Source organism: Hemicordylus capensis, chromosome 4 (assembly GCF_027244095.1).
Source record: "Hemicordylus capensis ecotype Gifberg chromosome 4, rHemCap1.1.pri, whole genome shotgun sequence".
In the NCBI taxonomy this organism is placed as follows: domain Eukaryota; kingdom Metazoa; phylum Chordata; class Lepidosauria; order Squamata; family Cordylidae; genus Hemicordylus; species Hemicordylus capensis.
Window position 1 is genome coordinate 176567038 of NC_069660.1, and position 19136 is coordinate 176586173.

A 19136-nucleotide genomic window follows, 5' to 3' on the forward strand; every position below is an offset into this window, starting at 1 on the left:
CTGACCCTCGGAGCTACTGGCAGCAGCAGGAGCGGGAACTGCTTGTGTGTGGGGAGGTCAGCTCTTCAGGACTTCCTCCACGCGAACCCTATTGCCCTTTCTCCCTGGTCATGAGAAAGGGTAGAGGGCTCACCTTTTTCTGTCATTGGCAGCTGATGCACCTGCAACTGGGAGAGAGAGAAAATCCAACTCATGATCACATCATGCACAAATGTTATTTTATGTAATGAGATGTTATTCTAGCAGTCCTTGAAAGAACCATATAAGGCAGGTCAGCAATATTGTCACTAGACTGCAGAGAGAAGGGGGAAAGTCGGCTGAAAGCTGGAAAGACTTTCCATTTTGTAGGAGAGGCCAACATGGCCAAATGCAAGGAAGGTCAAAGCTCCTGGGCCAGTCGTGAGTAGAATTTCCACAGTGTAGCTTTTCTCCCATATTCTGCACAGCAGAGATCCAGAAGCCCCAAGCTTGCTTCCCATCTAGTCATCATACCATTTCTGTTCTCATACTAGATGTATTGGGAGTGGACTATGGGAGAAGCGAGAGGGAGTGTTAGGCTATACATAACGTTAGAGTGAGGATAGAGCCCTATATTCCAAAGATGCTGCTTTTTCTTGTTTTTTGCAGAAAAACAGAGAGCAGCAATGGACTCACTTTTCATTTATCTATTGCATAAACAATAATTTGAATGCCCAGGTAGATGGTATCTACTGGAACTTAATGATGTTGGAACTCCAGTGGAGGATTTCTCTTCTCCTACCACGTGAGTGTGAGGGTCCACAGCTCAAATATAAGGCTTTGCTTAAAGAATAGACCCAACTTCAACCTCTGGCATTTCCAGAGGACAAGACTGGGGGAGACCTGTGCTAATCACTGCCAGACAATGCTGGACTAGTTGATCTGATGCACTATAGGGCAGTTTCATGTTTGGAGGAACCAAGCTGCTGCTGTGCAAAACCTCAGCCAAAAACCTTCACTGATCAAGCACGTTTCTTGGTGTGGTGAGTTTGGAGGCCTGATTCATGCATGGTCCAAGGCCCTTTGGCACCTGAGGTGGTGAGGCAAGACACTGCCCCCACTGTCACTGGGTGCATCTAATGTCCCCGACAGCACTGTACCACATACACCCATGGGGGTGTAGCATACATGTATGCCTTGTTGCCAATCTTCCCTCATACGAATCTTCCCCACACATAGCACTCTATTTGTTTCCTTGAATGATTCCTCCCTCTTGATCTCCCCCCACCCACACTCTACCCCCCCCACCCGTCACCATCTCCCCCCCCCACACACACACCTGCATTGTGCACAGTGAGTCGTAAACTGGTTGCTGCCACGCCACACCGTCTCTCCAGGCACCTTCTTTTGGGGAAGTAGAAGTGGTGGCAGCCACTGATGCTGCTGCCACCACTCCACCTCCCTTTCAAAAGGCAAAGGGTCTGCCATTCTGTTTGCCACCCTCTGCCTTTTGAAAAGTCAGGGAGTGGAGCAGGATGAGCAAGACGCAGGCAGATCACGAGTGGTAGCCCGGCAGTGGTCGTGCTGCCTCCAGGTAGGGCCAGGGCTAGGCAGCTGGTGAATCCGTGAGGGGGCTGATGGAGGAGGGGCAACGAGGTGCCTGCCGCTGCCGGAGACAGCTGCCTTTCTGCTCCTCATCAGTGGGTCAGGCCTTGACTGAGTTTTGGGAGTATCCTCTCACTGTGATTTTTGGCCCGAAGGCAATGGCTGTTCAAAATGCCTGGGGGCTGAGAAAGGAATGCTAATATTTCCCTGGCTTCAAAGCTGTCAGTGCGAAGCATCCTACACTCCCTCTTCTGATAGGAGGGGTGGATGATTGAGTATAATGAAAGAACAAAAGAAACAGCTTCGAAAGAGACAAGGAGATCTAGGAGAGAGACTGCATTTCAGAAGGGCAGGGGAGAGAAGCTGAAGAGTGGAAGCACTTTGGGGTGCAGGGCTACTCCCTGGGGATCTGATGTGGCTAGTAGGAGCAGAGGTGCACCTAAGTAATTTTGAAGCCTGGACCAAAAGGGCTTTGGAGCCCCCTCTTGCTGGAACCTGCCCCCCCACTGCAAGTTAAGCATCAGCCCCCTGTTCTTTCCCCATTCTCCCCTCTGTCTCTAAAGCACCTGTCACAGGTCATAATCACATTCAGCCACCCGGTGCACTGTGGGCCAGTGGTGACCACACCACCCAGGACAGATGAAAGAGGATTTGGGGCCCCCCGGCGTGTGTGGAGCAAAGCCCAAGGGTAAGATCGCCATTGTGTAGGAGTGCTGCTCACCTCCACTTGATGCTCAACTGGTATACTTTTAAATAAAGTATTACAAAGATGCCATAAGTCTCCGGGAAGCTTTTCACACAGGGCTGTTGAAGCCCTTTAACTCTCATCTCAGCTAGATTTACCCCGAAGTCCCTGCGAGTTATCGGAGAGCAGTTCACACACAATTCGGGTTTTTCACTGTGCATTAGAATGTAATCTGATTTATATCTGGGGTAAAAAAAAAATCCACTATTTGTGTCAGTTTTGGGGGACAACTTTGAGTTTGCAGTAAAGCCTCCCTGTAAACTTGCAGTAAAACCTGCTGAGCATAAGAGCCCCAGTAATCTCCCCTCCAAAGGAAGCCACCATAATCTAGATAGTTTTTTCTCTGAAACTTCTCCCCCAGAGGCAGCCCTAGGATAATTATCTCCCTGAGAGAAGAGTGCTTTTGGTACCCCCTTATTGATAGTTCATCAGTGTTGCCAAGTTGTGTGACTTGTGCTCAGCTCAATAGGCATTCTGGGCAACAAACCACCTGACTCACTCACCCACCCCCAAGTCCAGCTCTGTTCTCACCACTCAGATAAGTGCGGGGTGCACATAGCATGATGCTTGTCAGCCTAGCAGCCTCTGTTACCTGGGTGTGGTGAAGATCCTGCTTAAATCCAGTACCGTGTGAACAACATCTCACTGTAAGATACTGGTTGTCAGTAAATTTTGTCTTCTCACCAAGAAGGTTTCTTCTGGGGACTAGATCTGATGATTGCTATGTCGTGATCCATTGACTAGAAATGTGAACAAATTATGCAACGTTTCAAATAAATACTTCTTTGTATAAACAGTCAAGTCTTCAGATGAGTGAGTGTCCTTAACCTTCAGTGGCAAACCATTCCTGCAAAGAACAGGAGCAAGCCACATAAATACATTACTCATTGCAAAAACATTGCTTTGCAAGCAAAGGGCATTAGATGTGTACAATAATGTTTGTTTCAGCTCATATGCTTTGGCAGAAGGGAAACATAAATTTGTCTTTAGATAATAGAAGACATAAATATAGAAAAGTAATGAGTTTGTTCAGAAATACTACAGTGTAGATACATCAGACTGGGAAAGATTTGTATCTGCAGCTCAGTCTATGACACTGTTGGAAGGAGACCTAAGATCAGAGGGACAGTAATTCAGAGGGACAGTAATTCACTCCTGTCTGAAGCAGAAACAGAATATTCACAAATATTCAAACGTGTCATTTAAAAAAAACCCAAAAACTAAAATGTAATGCAATATGATATATTAAATCTCAGATTCAAATTTTAAATGTGCAGTTCTCCCTTCAGGCTTAAATATGGCATCCATTTATTATTTTAATTTTGGCAGGTGCCAGATATGAATTTTCAGAGGGTGACAAATGTCAGGTAATGTCAAATTTTAAATATCATTGCATGCCATCTACACAGGAGATCTCCTCTACACAGGAGAGGAGAGCTGGTCTTGTGGTAGCAAGCATGACTTGCCCCCTTAGCTAAGCAGGGTCTGCCCTGGTTATATTTGAATGGGAGACTAGAAGTGTGAGCACTATAAAATATTCCCCTCAGGGGATGGAGCCACTCTTGGGAGAGCAGAAGGTTCCAAGTTCCCTCCCTGGTATCTCCAAGATAGGACTGAGAGAGATTCCTGTTTGTAACCTTGGAGAAGCCACTGCCAGTCTGTGAAGACAATACTGAGCTAGATGGACCAGTGGTCTGACTTAGTATATGGCAGCTTCCTATGTTCCTCTCCTTCTCTACTTCAAGGCACAAGCAAATCGCTCTTAGGCTTTTGCCAGAGAGGCACTGATTCAACACAGAGCCCTTCAGAGTGAGTGAGAAAATTAAGAAATAAAACACCAGCTCTTTTGAAAATGGGACATGCCCAAAATCAAACAACCCACCTCAGTACTTTGGCCTCATGAATCTCCAAGGTTAAGGTCTATTCATGTGATGAGCTTATCTGAAACCCTGGAGAGATACTAGCTCACATAGACAATGTTCAGCTTCATGGAACATCGTTCTAAAGAAAATGGTCTGCTTTGTTCCCCAAGTTTGAAAGACAATGAGGTCATTCACACAATCAAAAATGTGTTCTGCCTGGGTTTGAGAATTGCATTTGCTCTCAATTTTTGGTAGTGTGGAAGCAAGGTAGGAGGAAAACCTGGGTAGCTTTTTCTCCTACCTTGCTTCCACACAACTGAAAATTGGAAGCACACACAGCTCCCAAACCCTGGTAGAACACAGTTTTTTTATTTTGTGAATGATCTCAGTGTATTATTATTACATTTATATCCTGTTCTTCCTCCAAGGAGCCCAGAGCGGTGTACTACATACTTAAGTTTCTCCTCACAACAACCCTGTGAGGTAGGTTAGGCTAAGAGAGAAGTGACTGGCCCAGAGCCACCCAGCTAGTCGCATGGGCTGAATGGGGATGGAACTCAGGTCTCCCCGGTCCTAGTCCAGAATAGAAATTAACTATTCCAACTACTGTTTCCCCAGTTCCCCTTTCAAGGGGATCCAGGTCAAGTGAATGCTTTAATGAATGTATAACCATTTGTGAAAGCCCCCAGTGACCGGCTTTGTATATTGTATAAAATGTGCCCAAGTAGAGCAATTTGAATGGGTGTGATAGTTCTGTAGGTATTAGGGAATTAGAAAACATGCTGCAGGCACTTCAAACATTTCTTAGCTTACTTTTTATATGTGCTACTCCCCTATTTATTCATGCTTTTTGATGGCCATGTTGAACATCTGCAGTTCAATCCGATCACTGGTCCATCTAGCTCTATACTACCAACTGGAACCGATTCTCGTAGCTATTATTGTGTGAACGGGTTCAAAAAACTCAGGCTGCCAATGGTAGGGGCCACTGAAGCCCCCAAAGGGGTGTTGCTCATGCTCTGCCCACAACCGGGCTACTAAGAGCCCCGAGTGAGTGCTTCCCCATCCTTTTCAGGCAGCGTTTGCTCCCTGAAGGCATCTATTTACCTCTGTCTCCCTCCAGAGAAGGAGAGAAAGGGAGAATAGTTGCTTTCAGGCAGCAAGCGCTGTCTGAAATGACACGGAAGTGCTCCTTGGGATCTTCGGAGCCCGAGGCCATGCCCCTTTGTGGGACACATCATGCGTAAAGGGGGCATGGCCTCAGGCTCCAAAAAGCACCTATTCTCCCTTTCTCTCCTTCTCTGGAGGGAGAGAGAGGGAAATAGATTCCTTCAGGTAGCAAACACTGCCTGAAAAGGATGGTGAAGCACTCGCTCGGGGCTCTTAGTAGCCCGGGTGTGAATGGGGGGAATTTGCTTGGGGCTCTTCCGGAGCCTGAACCACGTCCCCTTGGGGCTTCAGGGACATGCACGGGGATGTTGTTAGAGGGGCTGCTGGGTGGGGCCAGATGCAGGCTGCCACTCGACTGGCTCCGCTCCTGGATTCTCCAAGGTGTCAGGCAGAGTATGAGGATTTCCCTGTCCTGCCATTCTTTATTTAGAGGTGCCAGGGCCTGAACCCAGAACCTCCTGCATGAAAAATGTGTGCTTTATGACAGAACTACAGCCCTTTTCCATCTTTAGGAAAGAAATTACTTCCATGGGAACTTTTCCAGACATAGTTTTGGTTCATAGAAGTCATTTTAATTTTATTTGTTAGACGTATATCTCACTTCTCCTCCAAGAAGATTAGATAATCTAATCTATCACATGGTTCCCAGGTGATCTCCTATTCAAGCAATTTAAGATCCAGACTGGCTTAGTTTCAGCAAGAGAATGGTACAGCATCCTTTCAGCTTTGTTAGTGTTGCCACTATTAGTTTTGTGGATGCTCCTTTGGCATCTGGCTAGCATTGGAATCATATGAACTGTATTCTGCGCAGATGGTATTTCAACACTGAAAGGGTGAGAGAGAGAGAGAGAGAGAGAGAGAGAGAGAGAGAGAGAGGGAGGGAGGGAGGGAGATTGTACTTAGGCAAGGCATGGACACAAATTTACTTTAAACTGAGGTATAGATTATAACTCTGCCATATTAGCAGCAAGTGTCTTCTGTCCTTTTCTGGTGAAAAGCTCCAGGATTATTCAAAGTGATCCATACCCACAAGACATCATGCTTCCATAGATGAAACAGTTTCATTTCACACAGAGGCACTTCATATGACACGTGTGAAGCAGCTGACGGGGTAAGCCCGCATTCCCCACAGACAAGCAACTGCTCGTAGCTGGGCGGCTGGGTTGGCCGCCCCCACGGCTGCCGGCTCCGTCATGGAGCAGGCAGGGGCTGAAGGGATCAGGGGCCGTGGAGTCCCAGGGAGTCCCAGAGTGAATGCGTGGGTCATCCTGGAGAGACCCCCAAGCCCAGGAGGCTGCTTGCAGCCTCCCGGTGGCAGCCTCCTTGTGTGTTGCTGTGCCGCAGAGCTGCAGCAGCACACGAGCAACCAAACGGGGTTAGTGGAGCACTAGCACCTCATTGTGCTGGTTAGCTCCACTAACCTCGTTTAAGGGGAGGGGTACTTTAGGTGGTTTGCTGCCGGAACTGTGTGGCTCCCAAGGCAGCAGACGACCAGGAGAAGTCGGGCTAGGCTCCCTTAGCCTGATTTCTCCTGGTGGTGTGAATAGCTTCATAGGCTACTCAGAATGGTCCTCAGACTTTAGATTCAAAAGTCTCAATGTCCACCAAAAAGGTCTCCTTTCCTCTGCCATCACAAACTCAATGAGAAATTGTAGTACTAGTAAGTCAACTGCTGGCATTGAGAAAGACAGGGAAGTATCAAGAGGCCAGAAGTTAGTTCACAACTGAGGAGGTCAGAGGATGAGGAAGAAGTAGAAGGACCTGATACTGTTACCCAGATGGCCTGTTGGGAGGCTCCCAGGAGCACCCCTACACCTGATTTGGAGCTACAGGCTTGTAGTTTCCATTTTTTTTGGTCTCTCTGAACCCACGGGATCGTGAGTTCACAATTCAGTTCACATGAGCTAACTCATGGGATACGTCACTTGGCACATAGTTTGGGAAAGGTGGCTCTAGGGCAAGCTTAACCTATGACTGCAGGAGGACTATCCCTCTGCTTGCCTCCCTGATTCCAATCCAGGTGAGGAAGCCGGAGTAAATACAAGTTACTTAAGCGTTATTCTCCTAAAGAACTAGCCAAATGCTCTCCCCCTATGTTGGCGCATCAGATCAGTTCAAGCTTATCACCTTCACAGGAAAGAATAAAATAAGAGGTAACAGGCACATCTCTAAAGCAAGTGTTAATGGCTGGCTCAAGGAGAGGGAAGCATGGTTGTTAAAACATTCCTAGACATTCCCAAGGTCCTTCCTGACCGCAAGATAAGCTCTGATGTGCCTTCATTCCACCCTACGTAGGTTCCTCAACCTGTTCACCTCATTGTGCTGATAGAAGCACACCTAGCAAGGTTTGAATTGGACACAGTGAAGCTATTCTCACGAGCAGCAAAAACCAGGCTAGGGAAGCCCAGCCTGGTTTTTACTGCTTATGAGAACGGCTAGGAGCCATGTGGCTTCAGAATAGGTGCAATTCATTTAGAGGGCCTCTTCCATGCCAAGTTCCTAGCAGCTACATTCTGAACCAGTTGAGATTTATGAACAGATTTATGAGAATGTAGCTGCTAGGATCTTGTCAGGGAAGAGGCCTTCTAAATGCATTGCACCTATCCTGAAGCAGTTGCATTGGTTACCAGTTCGTAAAGGTTCTGGGTGTTTACCTTAACCCTATTCACGTTGGTACCATGATATCTGAAGGATCGCCTTCTCCTACATGAATGTATCACAGCCTGACCCATATGAACTTTCAGAGAGGGCCACCTATATACTGCCTCCTCAGTGTTCCATCTGGGAGTCATGCAGGATAGAGTTGTCTCAGTGATAACCCCCACCCTGTGGAGGGTTCTGCTATTGGAGACCCTTTTTATATTCTGTCACCTTGTGAAGACTTGGCTATCCAGGCAGTCCTTTGCTCATTTATTATGATTGCCTTTGCTATGTTTTTACTGTTTGATTTTATTCAGTCTTTTAATCTGTGTTTTAATTTTATTGTTATGGTGTTGTTGTTTTTAAGTCATTATTAGATGCCTTGGATCTTTTGGGGAAAGGTGAGATAGTTTTTCCTTAAAAAAATTAAAATAAATAGAATAAGTAACAATTCCTTTGTTAGGGAGACTGCCTGTGATCAGTTAGTGTCTCTTGGCAGGAGATGATTGTTAGATGGTAGCTGTTCTGAATGAGAAGGCCATCTAGATTTGGTGAAGATGGCACATCTAACCCCTTCTAGCTAAAGTTAGGATGGTATGTGTCTAAAGAAAAGCAGGTTTCTCACCTGTAACTGGTGTTCTTTGAATAGTCATCTGTGTAGTCATACAACTCTCTCTCTTCTTACTGCTACATCAATTCAATATACTTTTTTTCAGCAGTGGTTTATTGAACTATGGGGAAGAACACAGGTAAGGCCTGCTTTCCCAAGCATGATCATTTCATGGAAGCATGGCTTGCACCACAATTCTTTAAGGCCAAGCTCTAAAATGTTCTGATTGAGGTTCTGCACAGGTGCAGATCCCATAAGTGTGAATTCCCAGAGATCACAAAGAAGAAACAGCAGGTTTGCTGTTTGGGACAAACAGAGACAGAAGCAAAGAGACAGGGGGACAAAGAGGTGTGAGTTGGTTGATGGCCAAAGGCACCTTGGGGTGCACACAAGTATTACTCTCATGGGATTTGATGTGGAGTGGCCGACAGAGCTACTGCCTGCTATGAGCACATGCAGCTTGCCTCTACTTATGCTCTGTTTATATATTTGTAAATAAAGCAAATATTGCAGAAATGCTCGAAGTCTCTAGTTCTCTCTACTCTAAACCCAGCTTCTACCGTCCCTGGAACTTTCCACTGATTGGGGAAGTGAGGAGTGTGAAACATCAGAACAGGACAGTTCATGTTAGCCTGGAAATATAAATTCATTATACATGAATAAAATATCAATAGCGTGTTTCATAATATTTTCTGTCAGGTTTCAAAATTGGTGATTATCCCCCCCACCCCACCCCAGGACCATTCCAGAACTAATTGAGAGGGTGGGGAGTGAAGAGATTCATTAGAGGAGGGCAAGATTGTCAGGAAGGCTTAAAGCCCCTCTGTTATCTTTAAGATTAAACACAGCACAAACAAAAAACGAACCACAACAAGCAGCAGCTGCATATCTGTTAACAATGTTATCACATACTTACCTTTTCTTCTTCTTCAGCAAATGTTGTTGTGCCTTTGACATTCATACCCAATTCAGGGACACTTAATTGGGTATAACAATGGAACTCGGGGTGGGGTGGGGTAGAAGAACAAGTTTGCTGGACAGAACAGAAGACATCTAGGTACTTCTGGGGAATAACTGTATGTGGTCAGGGACTGATTAAGAAAGCAAACTTCATGGTTTGCTAGTATCTAATCAGAAGTTTGGGTAATATCCCTGGAAATGAGCAGGTTAACCCCCCGCCCCCCCGCCCCGCCATCTGTGATAGGAAGTCAGCTGTGCTGGTCAAACTGCCCCTTACTATTTCCCCTATGGGCAGTCAATCCCGATTCTGGTATGCTTGAATACCCTACCCAATGGCATCTGATCCCCAACATCAGCACCATGAAGACACACCCTTCAATATCAAAGTTGAGAAAAAGGAGAAGAAAGATGCAGATAGAAAGTCTCTCGTTTTAAAGTAGTAGAAAGGAAATTACATGCTAATCTATCCCAAATGCTGCTGTGCTTTTAATGCCCTCTCCTTATCCAATGGTGCCTCCCCGTGGTGGTTTGTAGCATTACACCCCCTCTTTTCAGATCCATATCTTGATAGATAGAAATAAAGCCACAAATTTCAACATTAGATTCAACAATCCAGAGCAAAAAGCAAATTGTATTAAAACAAGACAAGCTACTGCATTGTATTGAGTATTGGGGAAGCAAAGAATGACATTCCTTCATTCCTAGATCTAAAGTCCATCCATAACCTGCTTGTAGTGCTAATAATAGTAGCACATTCCAATAATTCAAAACACTTCCCATACCTTATCTCAGTACACTAGCCTTGCAAAGTAGTTAGGCTAGTATACCTATATATGGCATATTGCAAAGTGGAGGCTGACTATGTAGAAATAGTGGCTTGCTACTTGAAGCGCTCATGGGCGAGGTGAGATTTGTACCAAGGACTTCTCATATCATACTGTGCTACAAACATCTCATATGATGTGTGGTTTCTTTTAATTGTGTTAATTTTAATTCCTGTTAATTAACAATGGAACATCCCAACTTTACCAGGTCACCAAAGATGAATGGTAACTTGAAGCAGGAACAAAAATAAATACCTGTTCTTCCTGATCATCTTTCTCTGCCAAAAGGAGGAATTCTTTTCATGGTGACTTGTTTTCTTTGTATAGATGCCAATTTAAATGAAGCTCCTTAATTTGGAATTTAGGAAGAGACAAGTCCAAGGTGATGACTTACACCTGCTCCTCTCCAGATGTTGGAGAATGTATGAACTGCTCCACCTGTGGACTTAATCCCTACAGAGGTGACTAAAGCAGCTTTTATTCTTGTGATCACACCCAAGGCATACATCACCCAGAAACTGTCTCCCCTCCTCTTTATTTATTTATTTATTTTTACATTTCTATACCGCCTTTCGTTAAAAGAAAACCCCAAGGCGGGGTTTAGAATGGCAAGACTCTTTAGAGTCTTCTGATTAAATAATAACCATTCTACATGACTCTCAATTGGTTTCGGAGCACAACTGCAATTGCTGGTTTAAACCTTTAAAGCCCGAAATGGCTTGGCGTCTAAAGAACTTTTTTGCATCGACCTGTGTGAGAGTATGTAGAGATCTGTCTCCTGATGCTCTTCTCTAACCGCGCTCCCCCCGCCCCCAGCACTGACTTGTTGCCATTTGCCTCAAGAGGTGGATGGCAACAAGCTGCCCTGCCCCCTCATAGGCCCAGACACTGCCTCACCCCTCGCTGGCCCAGACACTGCCCGTCTCCCCACTTTCTGCTGGCCTCATCTCCTGGGGTGCACTCCAGCTTGGTGGCTTCACTAGTGGGCTTCTCCTCACATGGCAGTGCTGCGGCGCTGCTCTCTCTGCTCTTGCCCTCTCTTTCTGGCTGTCTCTTCCTTCCAGCACCAAAGTTGTCCTGAGATAAAGTGGGAGAGACAGTGGGAGAGAGAGAATGCGAGAGGGAGCAAGCTGGTGCAGGTGCCACAGTCAGTGCAGCAGCACTCGAGCAAGAGGAGGAAGAAGGAGAAGAAGAGTGAAGCTGCTGCTGCTGCTGGGTGCAGACTCCAAGCTCATGCAGTTTCAGTGTGCAAACAGCCAGCAGGGTGGTACACCCCAGAAGATGAGACCAGCAGTGGAGGGAAAGGAATAGAGGGTGGTGTCCAGGCCAGTGAGGTGTGGGAGGGGGCAGGCCAATGAAGGTGGTGGTGGGGGGTTGGTGAGGGGATGGGGTGCTGATGGGGGGCAGAGATGGGACAGCAGCAGCAGCAGAGTTGAGGTGGGGATGGGGGCAGCAGGCAGGTGAGGAGATGCTCATGGCAGAGTGGGGTGGGGTGCCTGCATGTGCCGCTGCCTGGTTCACTTGTTCCCTGAGGCTGTTGCCTGCTCTGGCCAGCCCGGCTCCCTGCCCTTGGAGGCAAGTGGGGTGATGATCAGAGACAGGGTCTTTTCCATTGCAGTGACCTGTCTTTGGGGCTCCCTCCCTAGTACCTACTCAGCTTCCTTTCTGATATCAGGCAAACACCTGTTTATTTGCTAGGCCTTTTCAACCGCTCGGTGTATAATTGATTTCGTGATTGTTTTGTGGTTTGGATTTTATTGTATGTGTGTTATTTTAACTTTATGGAAGCTGCTCTGGGAGTCTTGTTGGCTGAAGGGTGAGGAAATGGGAACTATCATTAAAAACAAAACAAGACAGGTTGCACAGAATGTGAAGGTATGCTGAAGTGGTAGAGCCCTGGATTGTGTCACTGTATGGCATGGTGCCATACAGCCACCTAATAGCACAGCAGGGAAATGACTTGATTAGTGAGCCTGCTCCTGGTTTGGATCCCCACTGGTATGTTTCCCAGAAACACCTACATTGGGCAGCTGTGATATACAAAGATGCTGAAAGGCATCATCTCATACTGCATGGGAGGAGGCAATGGTAAACCCCTCCTGTATTCTGCCAGACAAACACAGGGCTCTGTGGGCACCAGGAGTTGACACCAACTCGACAGCACACTTTACCTTTACACTGCAGTCAGATGTCCATGTCGCCCCTGCTAACTGGGCAAAGAGGCACCTTTTAACGTGGTGATTCTCTTTATTTAGCAGGGGGAGAGTAACTGGCCCTATCCACCCCCAGCACAGTACCTCCAGTGACTGTTGCTGGTGTCTATCTTGTGTTTCTTTTTAGATTGTGAGCCCTTTGGGGACAGGGATCCATCTTATTTATTTATTATATCTCTGTGTAAACCGCCCTGAGTTATTATTGAAAGGGCGGTATAGAAATTGAATAAATAAATAAATAAAACAGCAGAGGCAAAACCCTGCTAATTGTCCAAGTGCTGGCTCTCTTAGCTTCAACAGGGAAAAAATGTCCCAGTGACAGTCCAGCGCAGTGTCTGTCCAGTGGCTGGAGCTGGTGTGTGTCTAGGACTTCTTATTTGAGACTGTAAGTCTCTTTAGGACAGGGAACTATCTTCTCATTCTTTTTCTTATCCACCCTAAGCCCATTCCCTTCTATTATGTAATTCATTTTGTGTTTTTGTTGAACAGTGGTGTATATACTACTAATAATGGCTGACAAGATGAGGAAAGTTATTAAGAGTAGTCCCACTGAAATTAAAAGGATACAGTGGGCATTGCCTAAGTTGTCCTTTTAATTTTAATGGGACTACTCTGGGTAATTTTCCTTCTAATATCAGCTGCTGCCAATAATAATAATAATAATAATAATATTAACAACAACAAACCAGTCAATAACACCTGTCTGACTGTGTAAATAATAATAATAATAATAATAATAATAATAATAATAATGTGTGTGTGTAGTAATAATAGTAATACTAATATAATATTGTGTGGGGTTTTTTTTTTAAATTGCATTCCTGCATATAAAGCTCCCCGGAGGTAGTAAATCAGCACTTCTTTGAGAGAGGTTTACATTACATCTTTCTTCCTGGCATTCTTGTTTTCCACATGTAGTGAGTTTTTAAAAAAAATGGTGAAGTAGCATTCAAAAATATGACAACCCCACCTACAGTCTGAAGTGATATTGTCAAGATATATATGCCACCTCATTCTTTTATGTTGTGCCATCATTCATATGAGCACACATCATTCACATAATACACATGATTCACACAAAGCATATTTCATTAATAGAATTTGCTGTCATGCAACATGATGATGGCCACTAGCTTAGATTAGACCCATTTATGGGGGAAGGGGCCTATCATTGACTACTAGTTACGATGGCTATGAGGAATTGCTCCAAGTACACAAGCAGCACACCTCTGAATACTGGTTGCTGGAGGGAGCAACAGGAGGGGAGGAATATTGTCTTTATGCCCTGCTTAACAGTTTCCCAAAGTCATCGGGATGGTCATTGTGAAAAAGAGAATGCTGGGCTTGGACTTTGGTCTATACAGCAAGGTTGTTCCAATGTATGGCACTTAGTCACCCGGGAAGCCTGTTATGTGTATTTCTGCTTCCCTGCCCCCACTCCCTGCTTCTCAGTCTAGCCGAGGAAACCCATGCATACAGCTGGACTAGGGCCTTGGCGTTTTGCTGCATGCCAGGGAGAATGGATTCCTACAAAGTTCTGCCTTTTCTAGTAACCAGGTCTCCTAAACCAATGAGGCCTAGTCGCTAGAAACCTCATGACTCAGAGAGATGAGATCTTTAAGCCATCGCCTGGTGCGATGTAGAAAGTTTTACATGCCTCCACATAATTGCATAATGTTATGGCGCATGTAATGCCCGCACAGAAGGTAACACCAAGTGATATTTAATTCACAGGCTCTTCTACATCAACGACAACCTCTCCCCATGTGCACGATCTTCAGGAATGCTTGTGAAAAAGTATTTGTGGAATACACATTGCTCTATGCACAAGATATCTTGTTACATGTACAGACTTGTACTGTTCCAGATTTTGTTATACGTTCAACCTTCTGGCTCCTGCTACCACTCAAAATCGACAATGCCTTTTATATGCACAATCCTGTTAGAAATCCACAATTCCTGTTCACAGTTCTCACAAGAATACTTCTGGGCTTATTTCAAGTATTGTCTGAATGCACAGGTTATGTACTGGAGGTGAATTTATCCTGCTATGAGCACAAATGGCTGACTTGTCTGCCATGAGCTCAGAGTTAATTCGTACAAGGAGCTGCTCCCTGCTCCCAAGATTCTGGTAAATCAGCTGAATAATACAAAAGTAGAAGTTGCAATGTTGTTTCCCAAGCTTAGTCTACATTTGAAATGTTTGTGGTTGTTGTGGTTGTTGTGGTGGTGGTCCCCCACAACAGACTCAGATTGTATCTGAGTTGACCTTCAGAAAATCCATCCACACATCTCATTGTCCCTAGTTTAAAAAGATATGTATGCTCATGAACTGATTCACACAACTAATTCATCACAGCCTGCAATGGTTGAACAAGAACCCTGAGATGTGACCAGTTGCTGAAGACACTTCTGAATAAAATAAATAAAAATCTTTCTTCATGGACAGCTTATCTGGTTCTGTCTGTCTCAAGACTCTTGACTCATTCTTGACTCAGCTGAGCTGACAGCTAATGCTACAACTACAACAAAATGAAATGAAAATAAAAATTTGGTCCTTGGGTACTCGAAGTGCATTTTAGTTGCCACAGTACCAAAACAGCCATCTGATTGTTCCATGTGGTGATTTTCAACACCTGATGAGAACTTTCATTTCCTCACTCACTCACACTTGATCTGGTCCTATGACAGAGCTAGACTATGGCTTTGCCAAGTGGTCAGGCAGTGCACATTGAACTTGCCCCACATCCAGGTCTGACTGTTATTAATGTGAAATGACCCAAAGAGCTTCTTTCACTTCCTTTGTCCTTGTTGCAGCAGAAAGTGATATGCTCATGTTTCTGAGAGTTGTTTTTTTTAAATGGGAGCTGAATAAGAGAGACTGTCGCAAGCAAAACGAAAAAAACAAAACAAAAAAACCGGTGTCTTCGTTTGCTAGGAATAGACAAGAAAAATGAAGACTGATGCCTGGCCACAGTATTGTTAATCCAATTTAGATAGAAGATAGTTTCACGTATAGGCATATCGATGCCTTTAAAGATCTTTTCTTCCATCGTAAAATACAATTTTAAATCTAAAATATATAGATATAAAAGAAATATACTCCCGAACTGAATTTCGAACCTAGCTTTAAGTGAGCAGAAAGGAATTCAACGGAGCGGAAAGGAAGGACTCTAGCGACCCCTTGTGGCGAAAAAATGCTGTGAAATGGAGAGACTCGGCTACGATGCCTGCTTCTCCCCTTCCCCCGTACATTGCAGGCGATTAAGGCTCGCTTCGCCTAGCTAGCTAGCGTTATTAATAACAACGCTTATAATCGAAGAAGGCTTCCAAGGGGAAGAGAGAGAAATAAAGCAATAAAACTAAATTGTTTTCTTTTGATGGGGAAGATCAGAGAGAGTTTATTTGCAGATGTTGGGATAAAGCGAGTTGATTTATCGACAGAGCGAGAGTGTCGCTCTCAGGACTCCACAAGTACATATTTCCTGAAATATTGCTCAATACAATATCTAATACACACCAGCACTTCATGAGTATCTGCTGCCACATCGCTCTGCAAGGGCGCTGCTTATGTCGGGCCATGCATGCCCAGGAGATGGGGGGGTGGGGGAGGGGGGTGGAGAATGTGTGTGGGGCGGGCGGGGGAGAGCTCCAACCTGCCGCCACCAACCTAGCGTTTGTTTTCCTCCCCTCCTGCTTTCCGCTCTCCACCTCCTCTAAGTAATCGCACAGTGATCGGCCCTTCATAAATACAATTGAGAATTGTCCTTATACTTTGTAAATATTGGATTAGCTTTTCATTGACCAGAGCTCTTGAAAAGACCCCGTTAAAAAAAAAAAAAAGGCACCAGGTCTAAACTAAGCCCAACAGTCAATAGGTAATGAAAGTAGGTTATTTCCCAAGCTTAAAGGGGTTTTCAACTCATTATCAGGTTAGCTGACTCCTCCTAAATAGCTACTCCAGCGACGGGTTGCGGAAGGCATCCCAGGCGGGTGGGGAGGGAACGGTGGACACAAGGAGAGGGAAAGCAAGTGGATCAGAAAGGCAGAATTTAGAGCAATTTCCGCTGAATAGGAAACGCAAGAATACACTCACAATGGGACACTTCTCGAGCCGCAGACTTCGGCGTTGGGCATGTAGTCGTCCTTAAAGAAACAAAGCAGCCTATATTTCCCAGCAAGATGCAACACTGCGTGACACCTACCTAGATCCACCCGCTCACCCGTTTCAGGACATCAGTTTTCAAATCCAAGTGTGAGAGCGAAAAAATGTCTCTCCCCCCCCCGCCCCCGCCCTCCGCTCTCCGCTGCACTTAGTGATTTCAGTTTCGCTCTTCCCATTGTTTACCAAATGGATTGATTGGCGGAGTGTTTAGCCAATGTGCAGGAATATGGAATTAAGCCATGTAGCAGATTTGGATGGCGGGTTTCTGCGGAGAAGTCTAAAGGCAACTTTCCAAGGCGGGGCCGTACTGGTGGGGCACACACTATACAATCACAAAACGAAACACACTCTCCTCTCCCTTTTAAATCAATGGGATTCAGATCGGGCTGATGCCCTTCCTTGGCCTGTTTTTGTTCTTCGCAGACTGGCGTTCTTTAGAAGTCAACTGCCATTATCAATATTACTATTACTATTATTCTTATTATTATTGCTCTTATGAGAATCATTGATTTCAGTGGGAGAACTAAGTATGTGCTTCAGTCTCTCCCACTGAAATAAATGCAGCGTAAGCTTAGCCTAGTTCATTTGGAAACCGTTAATTTCAATGAGATTTTCTTTAAGTGTGTATGTGTGTCTACAACTGCGGTCTTAAAATGGCTTAATTTTGCCAGGGTTGTGGCAAAAAATTAAGACTTCCTTGTTCTGTCTGGTTTTGACTGTAGAATAACTGTAGCTATTCTTTCTACCTGCCCACATCAGTTGGCCCTAAGCAAAGATATTTTAATTACAGTCAGTGTTGTTCTTTATTATTATTATTATTACTACATTTATATCCAGCTCTTCCTCCAAGGAGCCCAGAGCGGTGTACTACATACTTGAGTTTCTCTTTCACAACAACCCTGTGAAGTAGTTTAGGCTAAGAGAGAAGTGACTGGCCCAGAGTCACCCAGCTAGTTTCATGGCTGAATGGGGATTTGAACTCGGGTCTCCCGGGTCCTAGTCCAGCACCCTAACCACTACACCACACTGGCTCTTTAATGGACCTACATGACTGTTTTTAAACATCATACCTGGAGTATCTCCCAAGATAGATTAATGAGAATGGTGCTAAAACTAAAACGTTATAGCTGGATGGAAAGAGGGATGAATGGTCAGTGAGACAGACAGAGAGAGAGACAGACACACTACCTTTTATCTCTACACACACGTAATAGTTGCAAACGTGCGCGTGCAGAGCAGACTTTTCACAAGGACTACGGCCACCGAATAGCTGTCATTAAAAAGGTGAGGGCACGACCCAGCGAAAGTTAAGCACTTTTAGTTCTTGTGAATTGAAACCCACAGATTTAAGCAAGCCCTTCGCTTTTCCAGTGTGAAATCAATTGGACTTGCAGGTGCTTAATTTGGGCTGGATGACTGTCCACAAAGTTTCATCTGGAATGCTTCTCGATTCCTCTGGAAAGAGTCAGAGAATGTTTATCGATGTGCAGCCTCTCCAGCCTATCCAGTGGGGGTCTAAGGAGTCCCTGCATAACATTACACCTCGTGAATGATTGCTTGTTCTCTCTCGGCCCAGAGCAGCTAAATAGACAAACAAGCAGCCTGCGGATCGACAATTTTGATGAAAGGGGTGGGGGGTGGGTATAAAACCAACATTTTTTTTAACATTTTCATTTTTATGGCGGAGATTTTGTTTAAAGGATCTCCGTGGATCCAAGAATCTAATTTCCTGTGAAACCAGAGACAAAATTTCAGTAAGGTCTGGAGAAAAAGAGGCCCTGTTTGTCTTCAAAAGGAGGAGGGAATGGGTCCCCCCACCTTCTTCTTCTTCTTTTTCCAGAATAGATATAGCACGAATTTTTAATTCGTCTTCCTTTCACAGACAACAATGCTGGTTTTGAAAGGCGGATACAATTTGGGTTTTGTGAAGGTCTCTTTCTGCCCTCTCCCGGCCCAGCTGTCCATATGGAATACAGCATGTACAACGTGGCTCACAATGGCACCAACTGACAGGCGGAACAAAACCCGAGGCACTTCCCCCTGACTCGGGGATGCTCTGCTCAGACCAGATACACCAACTGATGAATTGCATTTGAAAGAAAGAAAGAAAGAAAGAAAGAAAGAAAGAAAGAAAGAAAGAAAGAAAGAAAGAATCAGAATCTCTCTTTCTCTTTCTCTCTCTCCACCCTAACCCTATTTGTCTGTTCTGTGACTCTTTCTTTTCTCTCCCCCCCCCCACCAACTTAATATGCACGCCTCTAACATCCTCAACTCCCAGCCTTCTCTATTGTGCCGTTTTGTGAAGGGTACTGTATATTGTGCAAAGATAGACTACCCCAAACTCCCTCGTCCCCATCGGCGTGTGAAATGTTAGGCCACTGGGG

General features: G+C 45.1%; 1 long non-coding RNA gene across 1 annotated transcript; it reads right to left on the reverse strand.

Annotated features, from left to right (window-relative positions):
* Positions 1-204: 204 nt before the first annotated feature.
* On the reverse strand, positions 205-10707 carry LOC128352947 (uncharacterized). Its single transcript, XR_008320727.1, has 3 exons — positions 10630-10707; positions 2901-3048; positions 205-528 (listed from the first exon to the last, which is right to left on the reverse strand). It is a non-coding gene; the product is annotated as an uncharacterized LOC128352947 (long non-coding RNA).
* Between the last annotated feature and the right edge of the window lie 8429 nt (positions 10708-19136).